Below are 21495 nucleotides of genomic sequence, written 5' to 3' on the forward strand. Positions count from 1 at the left end.
AGGAGGGAGGAGGTGGGGAGAGCCCCACCAATGCGAGCCCTTGCGCGAGGGGAGGTTCTCCTTCTCGCTCCCCTCTGCCCCAGTCCCCTCTCCTCTGCTCCCACACCTCTCTCCAGCCAAATGTATTGCCTATGTCTGGAGAAAGCTTTAAAAAACACCCCAAGCCCAAAGGGGAAAAAAACAAAGACAAGAAAAACCCAACACTGGGAGTTGTTTTCACAAGGCGAACTGGCTCCTGGGGGGCTGGTGAGTGTCCCCTGACAGCGAGAGCATGGGGAGGAGATGCCCCTCTTGGCATCAATGGGCTTAAAGTTGGCTCCAACGTTTTGCCTCACTCCCCTCTGTACTTTTTTTTTTTTTTCACTAACAGAAATAAACCCTTGGATGACTGAAGAAGGCATCATCCCAGCTCCCTCCCAGCAGGACAGGGTGACCAGAGCAAAGAGCCAAGACAGCCGCCACCACCAGCGTGAAGGAGGAAAGGGTAAGCCAGGGTATAAAGAGGCTTGATCATCCTTCTCACCACTGTCTGACGCTGTGAGTAAGGCACCTGCTATGGCAAAATCCTTGTGAAAACTTTTGATTTTGGCTCACCTGTCAAGGCAGCTGGTTCTGGGGATGGCACTGCTGAAGCAATGCCAGGTCAGTGAGGCAGGAGCGCTGTCTGCACCACAGCGGATGTGGTGGTCAGGCGTGGAGGAAAGTATCCACTTCTTGAAAAGGAAGACTTAGGTTAGAATGAAAAACAGAAAGAAGATCCCTAAACTTAAATACTTCCAGGTTTCCTCACCCCTGTGGGTTTGGTGCACACTGTAGCTGCTCGACCTGCAGGGCCTTTCGGAGCGCTCCCTGAGCCTCTGTGCCAAAATAAATGTTACTTTACCATGATGTAGGCAAAAGAATGAAAGCTGTAAGATATGTGAGCAAGAAAAAGAGAGGCCAAACAGGGAAAAACCCCCTTTCTTCTGATTTACAAGTCCTGGATGATCAAGGCTGTTGTACTCACTCTGATGTAATCAGTTTGCAGATACCCAAATACACATCCAGTCATGGAAAGTGCTCTCCCTTTGATTCCAGCAAAATCCTTTCTAATTCTCTTTAAATGTTCCAGGGCTTTTTGAAATGACTGCTATCAATGCCAACCAAATGCTTTAGATCTCTTTTCTTCCCCCCCTTTTCTTTTTGCCTGTCTTTAAATACTTGCCTTATTTATATGCAGCCCACTTACTGCTGTACATGGAAAAAGTATCTAGAAGACAGATCTGGTTTGCTTTAGCCTTCATACCATATAGAGTTAGACATTTTAACCTTCCTTGTATTTACTTAGCTGCTTTGATACCATTTCTGTAGCACTTACACTTTCTTTTTCCCCATATAACTCATTATTTACACAGTAGCCCATACTCATCACAGGTTAGATTTTTTGTTACATTAGGCTCACCATAGCTATCTAGTAAATCAGAAGTCAAGTTCCTCCTAAAAGTTAAAACCCAAGGTTGGTCAAGTGAGCTCAGCCTGAATTTGTGAGGGACCAGCTCTAAAAAAACAATCCAGGCTGATTAAAACATGTATCTATACATTTATGTAAGCAGAAAATAACAGATCCCTTAAGGCAACAGATTTGCAGCGTTTTCCATGGGTAGGAACACTGCTGGGGGGGGGTCTGTTTCCTTTCTGTGCTCTTCAGTTGCTCTGAGGTGGGTATATGACTATCATTTAGAGCATTATTTTTCCCCATTGCTGTGATGTCTCTTCCAGCCCAGTTTTAAACCAGGCCATGAGGTGGGACCTTCAAGAATGAGAAAAGCCCTCTCCCAATCAACAAGATTGAAGGAGAGCGAGATTTGGAGCAACTTTGGGGTATGTTATTCCTCTTTGGTTTTTAGTTATTTTTAGGAGGTTTTTTTGGAAATAACAGGGATTATTTTATATGTTCCTGGAAACTGTTGTTTTCCTGTAATTACAACACGCCAGGAGCAGCTTCTAGAAGCAAAATCACCAACAACCATGTGACTCGTAGGAAAGCCCCGATACCTGCCATGTAGTTGGACATTTCACCTTCCTGGTAGCTGTGAAATTATACAGGTAAGTAAATTATACTGAGTGAGTAGGGTTTTTTCCTCCCTAGCTATTTAACTCAATGCTATTTAGATCTTACCAGTTTTCATTGCAAACCAGTGTTGCTTCTTCATGCTATACATTGTTCAAATGAAGGGTGTCCCAAACAAACAGGCATACCATTTCCCCTCACCTCCCCTGTATCTGATTCAGGGCCATGAGCAATATGTCTAGGGGGAGCCCAGAGAGGCAACTGTAGGTGCTTTTGACCCTGCTTGTGCCAGGGTCCTGCAACCAACAGCTCCTGCAGCCACAGGGGTGGTGCCATTGCTTCCTGCATCACCATTTCTCCATTCAGAGCTATGCAGGATTTCTCCCCAACATGAGGCCCCGTTCCTACCACGATAGGGCTGCCTCCAGCCAGGGTGAGATCTCTAGTGCCCGCTCCCTTCTTTCCCCGGGCAGGTTTGCACAGATGTGCACCAGGTTCCCAGCTCTGGTGTCAAGTTTAGAAAACAAAACCTCTTCCAAGCTTCCTTCCCCATGGGATCATTTATTTGCAGCTAATGTTCCTTCATGCACTATCTGTTTTGCCATTATTAAAGCACAGCTTGCCGACAACTGGGGAAGAAATACACTCCCTTGGCTGCAACACTTCCTCTGCCCGGCTCGGGAGCAGGAACCAGGCAGCTGGGGCTGAGGTTGGCTGCTTCTCTTGCTGCCTTCCTCCAGATAAACTTCCCCTCTAGAATGAAAAATGGTCATTTTGCATTTCAGCAGACCATAAAAACCCTGTTTGAAAACTTTTCAAGCCTTTTACCCAGTTGGAACGGCCTTGAAAGGCTTCAAACCACACTGCCATATGGGGCAGTGGCATATGGTTTAATGTACGCTACGCTGCTGCTCCCGCTCTGCTGCCTTCCCCTTCCATCAACAACAGTGCTGCAGGGATGCATCACCTGTAGGATGCTCCTTACTATTTCCTTGAATTTTATCCAATTCTAGCCATTTGCTGTGGGATTAAGCTCCCAGCAAGCTGAGGGATGCTGCCTGAGTCCTTCAGGTACAGGCAGTTCAACACACACCGGTGTCCTCTTCCCCATCCCAACACTAGTTTTTGAATCACAGAATGGTAGGGGGTGGAAGAGACCTCTAGAGATCATCTAGTCCAACCCCCCTCTGCAGAAGCAGGTTCACCTAGATCAGGTCACACAGGAATGTGTCCAGATGGGTCTTGAAGACCTCCTAGGAAGGAGACTCCACAACCCCTCTGGGCAGCCTGTGCCAGGGCTCCCTCACCTCAACAGTGAAATAGTTTTTTCTTATATTTAAGTGGAACTTTTTGTGTTCCAGCTTCATCCCATCACCCCTTGTCCTGTTGCTGGCTACTATAGAAAAAAAGGGATGTCCCAACCTCCTGACACCCACCATTTATATACCTCTAAGTATTACTGAGATCTCCCCCCTCAGTCTCCTCTTGTCCAGACTAAACAGCCCCAGTTCCCACGTCCTTCCCTCATAAGAAGATAAACTATTTGTCAAAAAACTTCCACGGGAGGTATTTCTAAGCAAACCAAGTGCATACTCTTGCTTCAGCTAGAAAATTTTGCTTCATTTCTTCATTGTGAACCAAAACTTTTTAGTTATTTGATTTTTTTCCCCTCCTTTTTCTTCTCACCCTCAACAGCATTTGAAGTGCTAGAATGAGACACATTCAGGGTCTGGGTTTGGTTTAGGGTTTGTTTTTTTCAAACTACTTTTACCTTCTCGATTCATATTCCTCTCCTTTCCCCCCTCCCTTTCTCTATCTCCCTTAATTTCCTGCTCCATATATGAAACTACAATTGTCTCTGTGGTTTCAAAAAGAAACCCGAGGCTAATTGAAAAAGATGATGTATTTGGGAGGAAGGAATTCTTCTTTCTCTCCTTTTGCAAATTCTCACTTGGTTATAGGGTTGTGGGGATTTTTGTTGTGCTTCCCCAGCTGTGTTTCAGAGTAAATGTGCATTTACACATGGTGAGTTGAGTGTCCAAGGTGTGCTTGCTGTGGTTTCATGCTTTAGGCATGGCACAGACGTTCTCTAGCACTGTGGCTGCAACAAGCCAGTGTCACAATGACACTGGTGTGGCCCACGCAAGATGAAAGCTTCAGTGTCCACTACACAGCATGGGTGACATACTCAGTGTTATCCCCTCCTGCAGTTATTCTGCTACAGGTGTCAAAGCAGTGGTAAGTTTTGATGGGGAGATTTGAGGAGCAGAGCAAGCGCAGCTTCTTCGCAAAAAGCATCAGTGAGGCTTTTGCTGCAGAAGTGCCTGAAGGAAAGGCCCATCCAGCTGTGGGCTCCAGGCTGAGCAGTGTCTTGTAGTGCAGATTTGGACAAGCAAGGATGAAAAAAATGGATTTTTTTTTGTTCTGTTTTAGGTTTTCCTTACCTTAAGAAAAGTTAGCCTTTTCTGTCTTCTGCCTTTAATGGAGATTTGTTTGTTTAATCAGAACGCCAAGTCTCTGCTGCAAGATGGTTCTGGTGGAAAATGGACAGACTGCACTTGGCAGCAGAGGTGGTCACCAAGGTAGCACCTGGGCAATGTGTCCTCAGGCACCAAAAAGCCAAGAGGATGCTGATGCTGGGACACTGCACTGCCAGACTTCCATTGTGTCGCATCACAAGTCTGTCCTCAAACCACTGCAGAATGTCAGGTGAAGCTTTGCTTGTCTTGAAAATACAAGAGTTATCTTTGCTTTTTAAAAAGTTTTTAATCAGCTAACATCTGTTATGTCATGCAGAAATTGCAGACCATGGTCCAGCTCCCCACATGGTTGCTGTGAGCTGCTCAAATAATGGTGCATGCAGAGAGCCTGCAAGAGTATAAGATGTTTATACCCAAGGGACTGAACACTACGTTGATCTGAGAGAAATCCATGCTTTGCAAGTACAATAGTTCAGGTAAGTAATGTACATAGATGTGAAGAAGATGGGTCAGCCAGACTCTAGAAAAAAAACCCCTCAATGTTTATGAGCTTTCATAATAACAACTACCACCTCTAGGAATCCTTATCAGCAGGACATCAAGGTAAAATGACGCTGGACAAGTTTAGTCTACAGGGAGACTGTCTGTCAGGCAAGATTTCTGTTGAAGTTAAGGCTGAAATCTGCCTGGTCTGTCCAAGCATGTGACAGTTTGTTTTAGGAAGATGCCTTTCAGTGTATCTCAAGTGTCCTGAGCACTGCAAGTGCCAGCAAGATGTCAGCAATGTTCATGGGGATGCGCCATGAGGCAGGTGGATGGGCAGCAGAGGGGATGATCACCAAGCTCGTGGAGGAGCAAGAAAGCTGGTTTCAGCATGCTTCCTGCAGCTAAGGAGTAGAGCAAAGGCACTGCTTCAGGTAATCAACAATGGGAAACAAAATATTCATGTTGAAAAGCAAGCAGGACATGGCAATTTCACTCACCTTTCCCTTATTGGGCATGGAAAGCTGCTAAAGCAGGTGGCTGTGTCCCAAAGCTCTCCTCCTTCCCTCACAATGAATACACTTTTTTGCATTCATATAAAAACTCCCCACTACTGCATCAGACAAAGCTGAAGATAAATCTAATAATAATAACAACTTTGTTTGGTTGGGGGAAGAGGGAAGATGGGCGACCTTCCAGTGAAACCCCTCGGGACCGTCGGGATGTGTGGGTGACAGGAGAGCTCTCTGTCACAAACTATGGCCTCAACAGATGTCCCAGGATTGAGACCAAGGAGAACTTCTGGACCATATGTGCATCCAGCTTTTTGCTGCAATGAGTCATCAGTGTGTGATCCCTGCTCTCAGGTAATACATAGTGCTATGCTTGAATCTGACTGGAACACAGATTTCCATGGCCTAACACATAAAGAATAAACAGGAGCTCTCTGTTTCCAAACCTTTCAGAAGAGGTAGCTCCTATGGGCTGAATGTCTCTTTATTTTCCACCAACCAAGCTCCCTTTGTTTTCATGCTGCCAATGTACTTTCCTTTTCTGTCTTATGCACTCCTATTAAAAAAACTGACAATGAGAGAGGATCTATTTGCATCATTCCTTTAAAATTTATCAGAACTGAAGTTTTAATATCTCTCTTAAAAGATGATTTTTTGTATCCAAAGATACAAAGATAATATTCACTTCATTGTATCTATAATCTATTTTCTTTTTGCCCAACAATGGTGAAAAGATGTGATTTTTACAAGCAAATAGGAAGAAAAAGCCTGAACACACCCTGGGAACATGTTTAAGAAGTTGATTTATGTTTCATGCTGAGCCTTACACCTGCAGTTCAAGCAAAACTCAACTTTGCCACCCCACAGAGTCTAGTTTATTAGGTATCAAGGAGTCACAAGAAGCCATGTAATTAAAACTGTAATTAACTGGAAAAGGAAAGTGCCACCTGAGTTTTGAGAGGCTGTCAATTTTATTTCTATTACAGCTCTCCTTCTGCTTCTTTTGTCTTTAGGGTGGTTTCCCTCCCCCCACTCCCATCTTGATATAGAAAAACAAAGTTGTATTTTTTTCTTTTTGTTAGCTAAAGAAGCCACCAGATTCTCTTGTCTTTACTCTTTGGGGGTAAAAAGGTATAATCAAGCCACTTACTTTTGAGCTCAGACGGGGGTTTCTCATGGTGGCAGTTGCAGCCACGTTTGCCAACAGGTGTCAAGTGTGGTCCAGGCAGAAAAAAACAGCCCTGAAATGTCCTACTGGAGAAAGGTCAGCTGAGTTCAAAGCTCATTTTAACAAAACATAATTGATGCCCTTTCAAAAAGGGGATCTGTGGCACCTTGTTAAAATGCATGTCTGTGCTGCAGCGGGTGAGCCGAGGACTGGGCAGCTCTGTATGGCGTATGTCCCACCAAAGGCTTCTGGACCCTGTTGGTGCACATGATGAGATTGCTGTGGGCAGGATGAGGCCACAGGCAGCGAGACAAAAACACATCTGGCAGAATATCTGAAATAGGAAATATTTCTGATCAACCAGAGAAGTTAAAAGCAGAAAAGGGTCTGATCCCCTTGGCTAAAAATATGGATCCTTCAAAGCTTAGGTTGGGATGTCACCAGCCATGTCCTCCTTCCACCTTGTGCATGCACCAGGAGCAGATTCCCGGGGGCATCAGAACAATGTGCCAGACTAAAGATACAATTATTTAATAAGGTTAAAAGAAGCAAAGGCTTAGGTAAACTTGATGCAGGAAAGAAAGTCACAGTAAAATATAGTTAAAGAGTAATTACCTAAAAGGGTAAAACGATGAGAACAGAGATAGGATCTAGCTTAGTGGTCATGACAAGGGACATTTATGAATACATATAAATTTTTGTAGAGGAGATGTTTGTCTTAGACCAGTGTATGAAAGGGGGAGATTGACATCCTTCTCCATTTAACAGGTGACAAAACATGTCAAGTGAGGTACCAGCCCTGAGAAGGGAAGTTGTTATCCTTTGGTGCTGTGCCGACAGGCTTGGGGTTGTTTTTTTCAGAGCCTTACCCACTTGTAGCCTCTCCGCTCCCGAAACAGCCCCAGCTTGCAAGACAGAGGTCTCAGCCCTCTCCAGGTTTGAAGGTAGATCTCCATCAGCGTTAATTTGGGGAAGTGAGCCGGAGGTACCTGCAGTGGATGACACGCAGGGCTCAGCTTCTTATTCAGCTACAAGTCAGCAGGGGCACCCCCTGACCATCTGTGGTCTATAAATTACAGTAACACCGGCACACACTGCTTGTAAATCACCAATGAACAGGCTTTACCTTATGACACACTACATGAACCCTGTTGGATATTCCAATAAACTCCCATAAACCATCTGATATAAACTCTGGATTATGTTTCTTTGGGGGGCAAGAGAAAAAAAACCCTGGACTTTTCTGCACTTGAACAAAGTTCTTATGGGTAAAATGAAGACATGGACTGAGCTGTGTTTTATGTATCATGTTGTCTTATAAAAGAGATTCCCCTTCCCATCAATCATCATTACCATATATTATATATTACCAAGATGATCAAGGGACTGGAGCATCTTCCTTATGAGGAAAGGCTGAAGGACCTGGGCCTGTTTAGTCTAGAGGAGACTGAGAAGGCATCTCATTAATATTTACAAGTATATAAGTGGTGGATGTTGAGGCATCCCTTTTTTCTATTCTATCTAGTGACTGGACAAGGGGTAATGGAATGAAGCTGGAACACAACAAAATTTCCATTTAAACATAAGAAAAAACTATTTTAGTTTCCGTCCAGGCTGCCCAGGGAGGGTGTGGAGTCTCCTTCCTTGGAGGTCTTCAAGACCCACTTGGATGTGTTCCTATGTGACCTGATCTAGGTTGATCTGCTTTAGCAGGGGGGTTGGACTAGATGATCTCTAAAGGTCCCAACCCCTACCATTCTGTGCATCCATGAGACATAGAGAGATATATATCTATATATATAGATATACAGAGATCTAGACATATATATATATATATATATGTGTGTGTGTGACATTCCTAGAGTGCATCAGCCTTGAGGTAAACAGGGTCATTGCTCTCTTGCAAAAAAAAATGACACCACTCATTTGAAACTGCAATTCACAGTGAGTCTGCCTGACCTGTCCTCCATCCTTGTCCTGGAAGAGCTCCTCATTCCCTTCTTTCTCCCTGTGAAATGGCTCTTTCCCTTAGGCAGGTAACAAGATGGAAGGCTCACACCATCAACCACCACCCAGGAGATGCACCTCTGCCACTCCACTTGGTGTGGATAGCTCTTACCTGCTGTGCTGTTTCAAGGAGGCCATGTCTGCAAGGAGCAGAAGTCTCAGTCTCAGGGGGGCCGTGTGCTCCTCGGTATGTGCTGCCTGGAGCCATTGACGCTGCTCCGCTGGAAAACCTGACATGACTTCAAACTTTCTCCTGAAACCTGTCAAAGGGCACAATTTGAGAAATGTTATTTGACCTGCTTTTTGGCTTCTGCTGACCATGAACAAAGGTGGGCTGGAGTGTAGACAGCCAGCGACGGCTGTGTCACGACACCTTGACAAGTTCCTTAATTGAACACGAAATCCAAGCCCCTCTCAGGAGGCAGTGGGAGCCTTGCCATCATCTTACTCACGCAGAGCATAAGCTTCCTAAGGCAACCATGTTATTTTTATCTGGGTTTCTTAAAGGCTATAAGGGCTTATCACGCTCTGTGGGGGTGGATGGGTGTGTGGGCACACCTCCTGCGTCAACACACGCTTTAAACCCACTGGGTGACTGCAGGCAAACTGGACACACATTCCCACCTCACGAAGACAGGGAACCAAGGCAACCATGGCTGCCTCCCGTGATGACAATGGGATGAACTCAACTGCCTTTAGACATCAGAGAATCCACATCTGCAAGAGCAATCCAAGGGAAAATGTCCTCAGCTGCTCCCTCTGGTTGTGAGCGTCCAGTTAAAAAAAAAGCAGTATAAATGAGTATTAATTACAGCACAGCTTCCAGCTCTAGACAAAACTGATGCTTCCTTGCCTAAGAGAGTCACACCAGTAAAACAACTCTCATATAATTACAAAAAGCAAGGCAAAGCAGTGAGGATGTTCTCTGGAGATACCAGCACCACCAACATTGCACAATCCCAGCATTACCCAGCAAGACTGCACCTGACTGAAACACTTTGCAGGTGCATTTTTTAACTTAGCAGAAATGCCCATTCACAGCACTTATCGAATCTACATTGAGCCTGTCTAGTTGTTTTAGCTTCAGGAAAGAATAGTGAATAAAAGAAAGCTGATTTTTGAGATCTATTTGACTCAAAAAGAAAGTCCTGGTTTCATGTCTACTCTCAATGTTCCTGGGGAACAGAAAAGAAATAGTAGATAGTTTAAAGTATAAACATAACTAATCCATGTCAGCCCAGACCACTACCCTGTGATGTCTGGGCAGGGAATTTTTGCTTCATGAGCTTTTAAAATTGGGAGGTAATGCACAAGGAGCATCTTTGCAGTGGTTTTTCCACCCAGCAAGTAAACCAAACCTCGTGCTTTCACAGCGAGGCACTGGGAAGCCCCACATCAGGTGTGGGCACTGTGGCTCTTCTCAGCTCACCTGTGAAGATCCTCCAACACCTCTCAGCCACCTCCTGTCCCTTTGGCCCCCTCCTCTCCATCAGCCCCTTTCTGTGCACGCCGAGGAGAAGCAGCGATAGCGCTATTTCTGGTTTTTAACAAGATTTGGAAAGCATTCAAGTGCCTGACTAAGTGGTTGGAAACAAGGAAGCAGAAGGATGTTTTGGCATCCTGCGACGTGTGCATGAAGTGTACAGACACAAACAGACTGAATGCACATACTGTAAAACAAGATTACAAGGAGAGTACGAACTAATAAAAGCCTATTAAAACATCGTGGACTCTCTTGCTGCTCGTGTGTGTGGCTACATATTAAACCAACAAATATTGCACGTGAATGTGCAGGTCAAACATGACTGATATAACAGATATAACCTTTCAGCAACCTTTAAATACATAATGCCATCCTGTAATTAATGTAGCCTGTCCTGAAATTTGAGGGATTTATTGATACTGGCAGAAACATTTGCAAATAACTTGGGGAAGTTCATGACATACCTTCTATCTCAAGGGATTTCATTCATTTTTCCCCCTCTTTCTTTTTTTTCCAGCTACCATCAATAAATTCATTCAGAGGCCTTACCATAAAACAACAAATGCAGTTGGAAATCCTCAACAGAAAGTCTGAAGAAAGAACGAGCGTGGAAAAAAAAGAGTCTGGTTGTGTTTTTATTTGTTTTGTTCTCTTTCACTTACAGTGAAATACATCTAACTGTGTCTGAGGGGGATTATTTTTGAGGTCTGCAGTGAATAAAAAGCAAAAGCAAAAGCAGCAAAAGTAAGTTGCAAAAGGATTTTTACCCAAATTCTACAGGAAAAACTGTGGCCAACCTGTTAGCTCCTGCCCAAACGTGAGGTTGGCTCCCAGAGCTGATATGTACCAGTACAGACCAAGAAGACATGTACATGTTTTTCTAAGGTTACATTTTTTTATAAGGCCAACTGATATAGTTGGAGGAAAAACCAAAAATCAGCCCTTTCCTGTAGAAATAATGAAGGTGACAACATCCTCAGCCTGGGAAAAGTGCTGGTTTGTTAGGTGGTCAAGGAAGGAGAAGCCAATCCCAATGCTGCAGTGCACATTCCTCACATTCTACACAGTCACTAAAATGATGACACTTGGCTGAGTCACTATAGATAAGTATTTATACACTAATGAGGACAAGAAATATTCCATCATTTTGCTAGGATTCCATACCTGAGGTCTGTGTGGTGCCAGCACAGAGTCAGGGCATCCGGAGCATCAGATGGCAGGTTCTTTTGCTGTTACCAAGCTGCATCTAAGTGGGTTGGTGGAGCAGTTCCTCCTCACTTGATCTTCACGTTCCTGCAAATATTGTAAAGCATTTCTCATCAGGAGGTATTTTTGCCTTTGGGTGCATGTATTTCGACACACTTACATATGGGATTAAAGATGGTAAGACAAAAGAGTAGCATTTATTTTAGAACATGGCTCAACTTCTTAAAAAACACTTTTCTATCTTTCTAAGGGCTTAAATTTGAGGTACTGATCTCACATGACAAGTAATCAGCCATTTACACAACAAATGTGCTTCTCAGTTACCTGTTTCATTGAGTTGGATGCATTGACCATGTTTCAAACAGCAAGTAGAGCCAGGCTGGGGAGCAAAAGCCTGCACATAAAATACTGGAGGTGCCTCAGCCCTTCCCCATGGCTCTTCATCCCTTCCACCTGCTTCCCACCATAATGCATTGAACGCCCCAGTGTCTCCTCAGTCTTTAACTCTCCTGCATCAACAAACATTTCCAATAAAGCAGTGTCTTCAATTCAATGTCCACAAGCTCTCGCTCTGGTTAACTGGGGCTTTATTTGTTAGGGGGGGAAAAGAGCTATTTTAGGTTCTACCATTTCTACTGCCTGTAGGGAGAGAGAAGGTAGTTGTCAGACAAATTAAAAAGGACACTTTTCCTCTCCAAGAGGAAGGAGCAAGAAACTGTGCATCGGGAAAAGAAGTGCTCCTCACTGACTCCTGTCTGGCTGTGGTGGGGATGAGACGATTGACCACAATGCACTTACTGCAGGAGGTTTTCTGGCTGCCCAAGGGGGAAATGGGAGAGCTGTGCTGACACCCAGAGGTTTTGGAGGGTTTATTCTGCCAGTAAGGAGTTCCCCTCTAAAAATGGGCACAGGAATCTACCAGAGGAAGCATCATAGGTCAAGATTTTTCACCTCTCAAGGGAAATTCAGCTGAAACAGAATTAAAAATGAGGTTTAGCTTCTCACCTCCCACTGTTTTTATCTTCTGTATCTTTCTGTGCATTCACAGATAATGGTGAAAAACGAACCAAGGTGTAATAATCTACCTCTGGAGTTTGTTTAGGTGTCCAACTTCAGGATGAAACCAGGGGTGTGAACTGAAGCTGCCATCCGAGGTACCTGTGGAGGACCAACAGAAAGTGAGATCCATTAAGTTAGTGTCTTCCCTTCCTACCACTTCTATGTGAGAATTTCATTTTTCTGGCAGAAGCATGGATGCTGCAGAGAGGAGAAAAAAATCTCAGCCAAACAAAACCAGCAATGGGCATTTCTGTTGGAGGAAAGCCCAACATTTTGCCTATTGGGAGTGATGCTCACCCCACCAGCCCAGCTTTTCTCCAGCCTCAGTCCCCATAGTACTGAGAATCCCACCGAGGACTCAACCCCCTCCAGGAGCAGCATGGGGAGCCTGTCATGCTGCTGCTGGAGGACCAAAATCGTCAGCTGTGAGGATGAAGAATTTGAGGTTGGCTGTCGGAGTGCTCCGAGCTCAGGAGGGGTTTGGAGGAATGCAAGCTGGGGTTACATAAAGCACTGACTCACGCTGAGAAATCACGAGTTTTGAAAGATTCAGCTGAGGAACGAGCAAAACCTCAAGCTGCACATTGCTTACAAGTCAACAGGAACTGGGGGATGCTGGGGACCTCTGAAAAGCAGGGTTTTGTTTTGAAGTCCTGCCACTGCTCCCAGAAGGAACCGAGAGAGCCATGTACGTCTGTCGGGGTGAAAGTCTGGCACTTCAATGTTTCAAGGACAGCTAGTGGAGGCATTTCAGCTCTATCCATTGGAAAGAACCACCTAAAACAGAGAAAAAAGGAAGTAAAATTCTTTCCTCCCCCCTTTTTTTTGCCCTATGCATGCTATTGAAAAGCATGTCACGCAGCATATTAACTTTTTGTTGGGCTATCTGAGCACACAAATGTTTGTGGTTTTGTTTGCAAGGCAGAAACGTTTATGGCTTTTAGCAGTCTGAGCTGGCCTATGGTTTCTGTGAATGTGCTTCTTTCTCAGGGCTTTATGGGTTACTTGAGCCATGTCACGTTATACAGGTAACTTATGCTGCGACAGTGTGAGTGCAAAAGGAGTGCAAGCCCCAGGACTTCTCCCTATGAATCAGAAACACTGATCAAAATCATCCCTACTTTGATATTTAGATCAGAGTTCTAAATATGCTCAGAGACATACTAAATAGTTGATTTTTGGATCCCTTACAACTTCCTCTCTCCTCTTATATACAGTAGGTACTCTGCACCTCACAAGCACAAATCAGTTATTCAAGGGCTTAAATAAAGACAGTTGCTTGCCTGTGTTTGTCCAAATTGGAAAAAAAACGTTGCCTGCTTTGAAGTTTAATTTCTCCCTTCCTTCAGTGACAGCCTCTCTCTCCCATCCAAACATGCTGATGGAAAAATGAAGATGTACAGATGGGCTGTTCATTTTCAGTCAGGTTGCTGTGTAAATATGGCATCAGGAAAAGAAGAGTGTTAGAAACACAGATGTACGCAAGGCATCCCAACCATCACGTTTGGGCTGCCTCTGCATCACTCAAGTATGCATCATCCAGCCCAAGCAGAGTTGTATGAGGCCACAGGGAAATGTAGCTAACAGAGAACAAACTATTGGTAAATTGTGTGCCTTTCAACCTTGCACAATGGGACAAAATAAATATGGATTAGTGCCGGGGTCGAAGTTTTTATTATGTGAAGTACTAGATGTGCAAGTGCCTGAGCTTCTGACAAAAAGAGGGAAGCACTAACTCTATAAATACACAAGTACTGATGAAGATATATGTACATTCTTACAAATATTTACACGTGTATGTATTTATTTGGAGTTTCTTTTGTTTTGCAAAGCTCCCTTCGAGGTGATCCCAGCTAATTTCTTACCCTCTACGTTGTCATTGCTAATAATTTAATCACCTTATAAACTGCAGTGACTGACTCCACGTCTATGCTTTTGGCACACCAGGCTCAGAAGTTGTTTTAGCAACAGCGGTATGTAAAGCAGACACACTATTTGTGAGGCTCAGAGCCCTTAAAAATCATTCCTTTCTCTCTGGGCTATCGACATTCCTGAGTGCTCACGCTGCAGCTGCCGAGCCGCTGGACAGCCCACATATGGCCGTGCGCTGAACAATAGCGACTCGCTGTTGTTCTCGTTATATGCATCACCATATGTGTTTATTAGAAACAGCAATAAAACGATGACAGGCTTCCTCAGCTATGCCCCACTGCTTGGGGAAAAGAAAAATGAGGGAGTAAGCGGGATGAAACCAGAGGGTTCTCCCCAGTTTTGGGGGAGCTGGATGGTGGGAAGGTGTGGTTCCACTCTTTAGGAGAGCGAGGCTATTTGCAATATTGCCAAATTAATATGGCTCCTCTACATGGATACTGAGTCCCTTCTCATTTCCTTTTATTAGAGAATTGCTGGAAATCTGGAAAAACTGAATCCTGGAAGTGTTGGCATCCAAAGTCCTGTTCCACCGGGGCTCACCCGTGTACAACCTGTCTGACTCAAACAGGAGAAACCTCCCGGTGTTTCCAGGAGCTCTGGATCAGGACCCACACTTGGCCTGCACTTCCATCACAAGCAAAGCAGCTAGCGTGAGATTGCCTTCAGCATTGGGCTGCTTTGAAACAGCTTTCAAGTTACAGAATTGAGGCTGAGGGCTCAGCAGTTTTCAGGAAGAGAGGTTGAGATGGGCATCAAGAGCCCAAAAGAAACAGAGAAACGGTTTAAAGCTGTTTTGCCATCAGTGTGAAGACAAGGGAGAAACAAGTCCCAGGGAAGGGGTGCTCCAAGTTGAAAGAGGAGATAAACTAAGTCAAACCGAACAGCTGAATACTCACTCAAAATTCTGTATCATTTCCCTGCACTTCCAGTATTCACCGTGTTATAAACCAAAAAAAAGAGGAAAAAGAAACTTTGGGAGCAACACAATGTATCTAACTACGTAACATAACATAATTTTGATACCTTCATAAGCTGTCTTCAGGCAGGTGGAAATCCATGGGATTGAGTTCTTACACCCAAAGGGAGACATGAGCCTCTACACGATCCCTATTTTCTCATCTTCAAATCTTGATTTGTCTTGCTAATGAGTAGAGCTTCCGTCTTGCTGTCCTTTTGTGACCAGAACAACAAACCTTAGCCACTGCAAAAAACAAAACAAAACTAGTTTTAAAAATGAGTTTGCAACGCTGAGTTGTATTGGTTGTACTGTGACCTTCCAACTGTGGTAAGAACACCATTTCCACTCTTACTTCACTTCTTTTTCACTTCCTACCCATAAAAGTAAACAATTCAAGACGACGTTTTACATCCTTGAAAAGTTCCCAAAACAGGATTTTCCACTGAGGCTGCAACTCCCTTGCTTTGCATTTTCTTTTCTTTTTCTTTAACACAAATCTGTTTTGCCACTATATTGAAACTGCAATGCTAAAATTCTGTTATCTTTAATTACACTGCCAACAGAATAAATTGTGTAGTTACTTAAACCTCACCGAACCCCTGCCTTATTCCCCCATCTGCACATAAGCTACTTTTTACAGGCTATTGTTTTCTCCCTACAAAAATCTAAACTACTTTCTTTTTTTTTGAATGAACACATCCACTACTTCTCCACTTATCAGCTTGGAAATGTTGCTGTACTGGTTTCACACAGTTTGGTAACTTCGTCTTGAATGGATCTTTGTCTTGGCTTATTTTGTTAGAAGAAGTTGTTTTTCAACATGCACCTTTAATTCTGTTTCCTTTCAGTTATTGTCTCCTGAAACACCCACAAGTGGGTTAAAAATAATCTGTTTACACCTCTTGAAGGGCAACAGTGGATCAGGCAACTTATTGTACTTATTTATTATCAGTAATCCCCACGCCGCACCCACAAAAGACAAACAGGGCTTTGCCAATGAGCGAAATAAAAGCAGGATGAGACCATATGGTTCTTGTTAAACGAGCCTCATCTTCCTATTGTTAATGCTTATCTCCAAAATAAAGTATTTCTGCAGAAAGCATATTCCCATAGCATGTTCTCTTTCCAATGACCAGCTGGTTGCCAGTTTGTTATTTGCACTGCAGTAGACCACTTTCATCTATTTCTATTCCAGTCCAAGAACACCATTTGTACATTGTCCAACTTGGAAATGTTAATCTGACACCATTGGTCACGGGCCTTTTAACTTCAAGTGGCAAACTTCCAGCTAGCTGCCAGTTGAGTATTTACACTGGAATCTTTCTTAGCCCAGAAATAAACTGTTTGTTCACCATAAACATCAGCAACATGCCAATAATTTCCACAACACACATGTAGGAAGGTACAGCCCACTGCACTTTGCTGCTGGCTTCTCAATAACCTCCTAAGTAGCTCCTTGGGGAGATGCTGCTTGTCTTGAGCCAAGATAAATGCATCCATTTCCCTCCCCATGCACGTACATAACTTGTATTTACATTCACGGGAGTTACACATGCATACTGGAAGGCAAGAACAGGGACCAAAATTAGGATGGCTGGGTAGAAGTCTGACAGCTTCTCCCAGGACTGCCTGTAAAGGCCAAAACACCAGGAAAACCCTGACACAAAAATATCCAGTCCCTTTGGCATCATCCTCAGTTCCCCATGCACGACTATGAGCGCAGCAGTCAGGACGCCGACTGGGAAAGAGGCAACGCTGGATGTACTTGAATGCAGCTTTTGAGAAAGCAGAGTGGCCTGAGTCCTATGGGATTTTGTTTAGGAGACTGCTATTACTTCCAGCAATACAATTTCTGCTTCCTGAAAGAATATTATACTTTAGGCTCTTTTCAATGAAATAAAAGACTGGAGGGGGGAAGGAGGAAAGAAGGAAGGGTATGCTGGGTTCTGTGATTTAACTTAAGGAATGTTATGCAGTGGCAAGGGTGTGTTTCATGTACTTTGTTCAACTCTTGTTAAAATAAAACATTTCCTCTTTACATATTCCTGTGGTGACCTGCAGATGGGAGAGCCCAAAGAAAGACTTCAGTGAGTTCACAATATGAAGTTCAGGAATGGAAAATCCCTCTTTTAAAGAAAAAAAAAAGGAGTAACAATGATGTCCTGTTCTTCCCTTCACTCTTCCTATTCAGATAGATAACCTGCTGGTTGCCTTTTGTGTTACCTGGGTTGCTCCAAGTAAAAAAAAAATCAAACATAGGTTAGAGGAGAAACGACTCCATAGAAAAAAAATTGAGAAGCTCATTTGGGATGTACAAATGGTCTTATTATTTATGGGCTTCTTAGCAGCTGCCTGTACATTTAGTTCAGCATCTCCATCCACCTGCAACTCACAACCACCAGACAAAACACAAATACCAACCAGCATGAAAAGCAAGATCCTGCTAAAGCACATTAAATGAGCTAAGAGGAGGTGTGCATCCCACATCACGTCAGACACTGGGACTTGATGGATGCTCCAACCAAACCAGGGTGCTTTCCAGGCACAACCTGTGAGACTTAAAGTCTCTGCCCTGGCTTTGCAGTGGAAGCAAGCAGCATTTGCATTGCCAGTGAGAGATCACCTGAGTTTTGGTGGCCCTTGCTGACCTGTCTAGGCAATGAGGTGGCCAAACAGCAGCTGCCCACGCTGCCTCCACGCCCCAGACTCTCCTCCAGAATCCAACACGAAACAGGGAGTATTTTTAGTGTTGGGGATGTAACTTACAGCATGATTTGGGCTTTCAAATGCTCAGCAGCCTAAAAAAAGTTCCCTTTGCTTGTAAAAGTCAGGTAAAAAGCACATCTTGTATCCACCCACAGTGACTGACAGAAGGATGATAAGAGGAACTCACCGTTGCTAGATACTCCAGCACCTTGGGCAAAAAGCAGTCGTAGTGTGAAACTGAGAGCTCCTCAATCCAGTGCTGCAGCTCTCTTGCTCCTGCTGTCAACAGGATCCCTGCATAAGACATATCCATTTTAATTCTGACCTTTGCTAGCTTCCCACTGCTTGATTTCTTGCACCCACAGTATTCCTTCAATCTGGGAGTATGAAATATACACAAACATGTAACCATCTACCAGCCATGAAAATTCGGATAAACATCCATTTTTCTTACCTCATCTATGGCTCCTCTTGCAAGCAAATGAAGGCGAACAAAATATTTTGACGTCTCTCAAAATACATTTCTCTTTACCAGGAGGGCAAATAAATAGACCTGACATAAAATAATGTCATAACAATCAGCAACTACAACTTGATTCTTGCTGCTGTAACTTGAAACTCATATAGAGAAGGTTAAAGTAACCCGAGTCTGAATTCCTGGCCACTGAAAAAGCATTCACTCCTTTTGTGTTGGGTTTTTCTGTATGGCTAATCCTATTTGGGGCTACCTCTGAGCAAGGTAAAACAGCAAAGTATTTCCCCAAAATGCTTCAGGAGACATGACAATTGGAAATTGGCCTCGTTGACTGCAGCCAAGCAATGAGAAACGAGGAACTGCAGACTGAGGAAGGGTGCCTGGACTCTGAGAGGAAAAGAAATTAAAACCCTTTCAGAAGAAATTCAGTTACCAGGAGAAAACCAGGAGTCTGCAAAAGGGTAACAGGCCTGAGAAGAGTGATGGGGAGACTGGGACAGAACCCCAGGCTGACAGAGCATGAAGTTGAGCGGTGGAAGAAAGACTCAGAGAACTTGAAAAGAGAGGCCTGGGGCTAATCTTTCTGCTGGTTTATTCCCCCCCCCCCCCCCCCCCGTTTGTTTATTTGCCACAAGTCAGATTTTGGAGCAATTAGTAAAATATCATGCAAATATTCCCTGTGTGACTGAACATGAATAGCTTTAATTTCACTAAACATTTGTCTCGTTGTTCCGAAATACATCTGCTGTTTGCATTAAGATAATCTGCTAAAATATAGGGAAGCAAATTACAGTTTTTATAAGATATTTATGAAACAACTTCTTATTTGTATATTAAATATCTCTGACTATCACGGCCTGTTTTCTTGGCTGTCGCCTGCCTTCCCCATGAGCATCCGTGCCCTGTTTCAATTACAGACTGGGCTGAGTACCATCTTGTGGAAAAGCTCCAACTGGCTGGGAATGGCTCAGTGTACACTATAGCAGGCTGAGGGAATAGTACCAGATCTGCCAGCAGCCTAGGACAGAAAAAAACCCCAACCCAACAATCCTAAAACAAAATACAAGGTTGCACATGTGCAAAAACTGTGTGGTATTTGCAGAGATTCTGGCGTGACACCACAGGAGTGTGTGTTGCTCTGCTTGGTCAGGGTACTGCAATAAATACCCTTATGGAGAGACAAGGAGAAGATTTGGAGGCTTCTTCCCAGTCCCTGCTTCGTGACCACACACCATACCAGGAAGTAAATTGAAAGCATTTTTCACTGTTTTGTCCTCTCAGGCTTGGCCCATTCTCTTTGCATGCAGACAAGTCCTAAGGGGTTGGGGAGAGATGAGTTGGTTAGTATTGCTGCAGCCCAGATGCAGCCCTGGTTCTAAGTTTTCAAAGGAAATGGGGAAAATTAGGTCACTGATGTTTGGGGCAGGACTAGCAATGATAACCCTGAGGGCTGCACCCCATGGGAGGCAGATGGGGTGACTGAAGAAGGTGGAGAGTGGCAAGCCAATAGATCTATGTGCTGGAGAATGTTGCTGCTTTACAGTCACAGACATATCTGCACTAGCTTCAAGTGTGGGTAGATAGAGCTGTGAGAGTTCAGGGTGGGCAATGAAACCCTCCTGAGATGCAGAGAAATCCTAGATCACTGCCATAGCTTGCTCTAGACAGGATCTGCATTGCTGGAAGCATTCAAACCACTTCAAGTCAGCTGCATGAGCTTTAGTCATGGGAGCATGAATGCATCTGTAATAATAAAAGTTATGCCTACCATTCCTCTTAAACCCAGCCTAGAGTACTCAGGAGCTGGCACGGTCCCACAAACCATGTGTAGCTGGGCTGTGTGGGGTCCATGAAGCTACTGAGGAGTTAACTGACCCTCCAATCTTCTTTGACTATCTGGGATCCCCTGTCCTTTCATGGACAGGAATCACTTGCAGATTGCCTGTCTGCACGCTGCCTTGGAGGGCTCAGTTCAGAAACACTGGCAGGGGAGCTTGGGGGCTCACATCGCAGATGAGGTACCTCGCTTGGAGTGCCACCGTCACGGTTAGCATCATCTTACTTTACAGTCCCTACAAAACTGCTCTGTCCCTAGTCCACAGTTAACACTGAGTGCACACTTAAAAAGTGAAGGGGGTGAAATGAGAAGAAGAAGATGTCTGAGATACTCGGGTTTGCACTTAGGTGACCTAAACTCTGCATGAAGAAGTCTGGGAAAGAGAAGAGATTGAAACACTTTAACATCATTTACCACCTGAACCCACAACTCCCTCTCTGGTTTGGCATTAGTATTACCTACATGGTGTCCAGCTTAGAAAACAACAAAAGGCTGGTATAAACCAGCTCACCCTCCTCTTGCTTGTGCCCCATGCAGTGGCCATACCACTGCTTGTACAGTCACACAAGCCGTACAGGGACCCCAAATCCTTGCAATAGGGTGAGGAATCAAGCAAGGCAGAGTGTGTTTTGGTACAGATCGGTCTCCTGATGCTCACAGCAAAAATAATACTAGCCTGGAGCTGCATGGCCGAGTTGAGGCTGCCTCAGGTGCTGTGTGGAGCCCTGTCTGCTGTCCCAGCTTCACAGAGCCAAGGGCTCCAGCAGGGACCACCCCGGCAATTGTGCAACTCTGCTCAGCCGCAGATTTCCTCTGGCACCCGCAGCACAATAGTGGGGCCTGTTGGCAAAGAGAAATTGTTTCCCTGCCACAATAGGGCTGGGGATGAAATCATTCCCTGATACCAGGCAGCCTCGACGTGCTTCCTCCACTCCCCACCCCAGTTTAGATGGTAGCGCCTTCCTGCTCCCCGAGGGGCCCTGAGTCCCCTCATAAAATGACAACACAATAAAACAAAATAATAATGGAATCCATATAAAGCTTGATGTCTTCATTGCTCTTCAGCAAATGTGCCAAGGGAGGTTTGCCTGAATACAGGCAGCAGGTTCCCAGCCTTGGCAAGGAGTTTTTTTAAGAGG

At 44.4% G+C, this 21495-nt stretch overlaps 2 long non-coding RNA genes across 2 annotated transcripts; both read left to right on the forward strand.

Moving 5' to 3' along the window:
- The first annotated feature begins 379 nt into the window (after positions 1-379).
- Positions 380-4753, forward strand: LOC133624965 (uncharacterized). Its single transcript, XR_009818228.1, has 4 exons — positions 380-484; positions 1759-1860; positions 1975-2085; positions 4556-4753. It is a non-coding gene; the product is annotated as an uncharacterized LOC133624965 (long non-coding RNA).
- A 101-nt stretch (positions 4754-4854) lies between these two features.
- LOC133624966 (uncharacterized) lies at positions 4855-9014 on the forward strand. Its single transcript, XR_009818229.1, has 3 exons — positions 4855-5447; positions 5690-5879; positions 8726-9014. It is a non-coding gene; the product is annotated as an uncharacterized LOC133624966 (long non-coding RNA).
- The last annotated feature ends 12481 nt before the right edge of the window (positions 9015-21495 follow it).

This window comes from Colius striatus, chromosome 2 (assembly GCF_028858725.1).
Source record: "Colius striatus isolate bColStr4 chromosome 2, bColStr4.1.hap1, whole genome shotgun sequence".
NCBI classification, from domain to species: domain Eukaryota; kingdom Metazoa; phylum Chordata; class Aves; order Coliiformes; family Coliidae; genus Colius; species Colius striatus.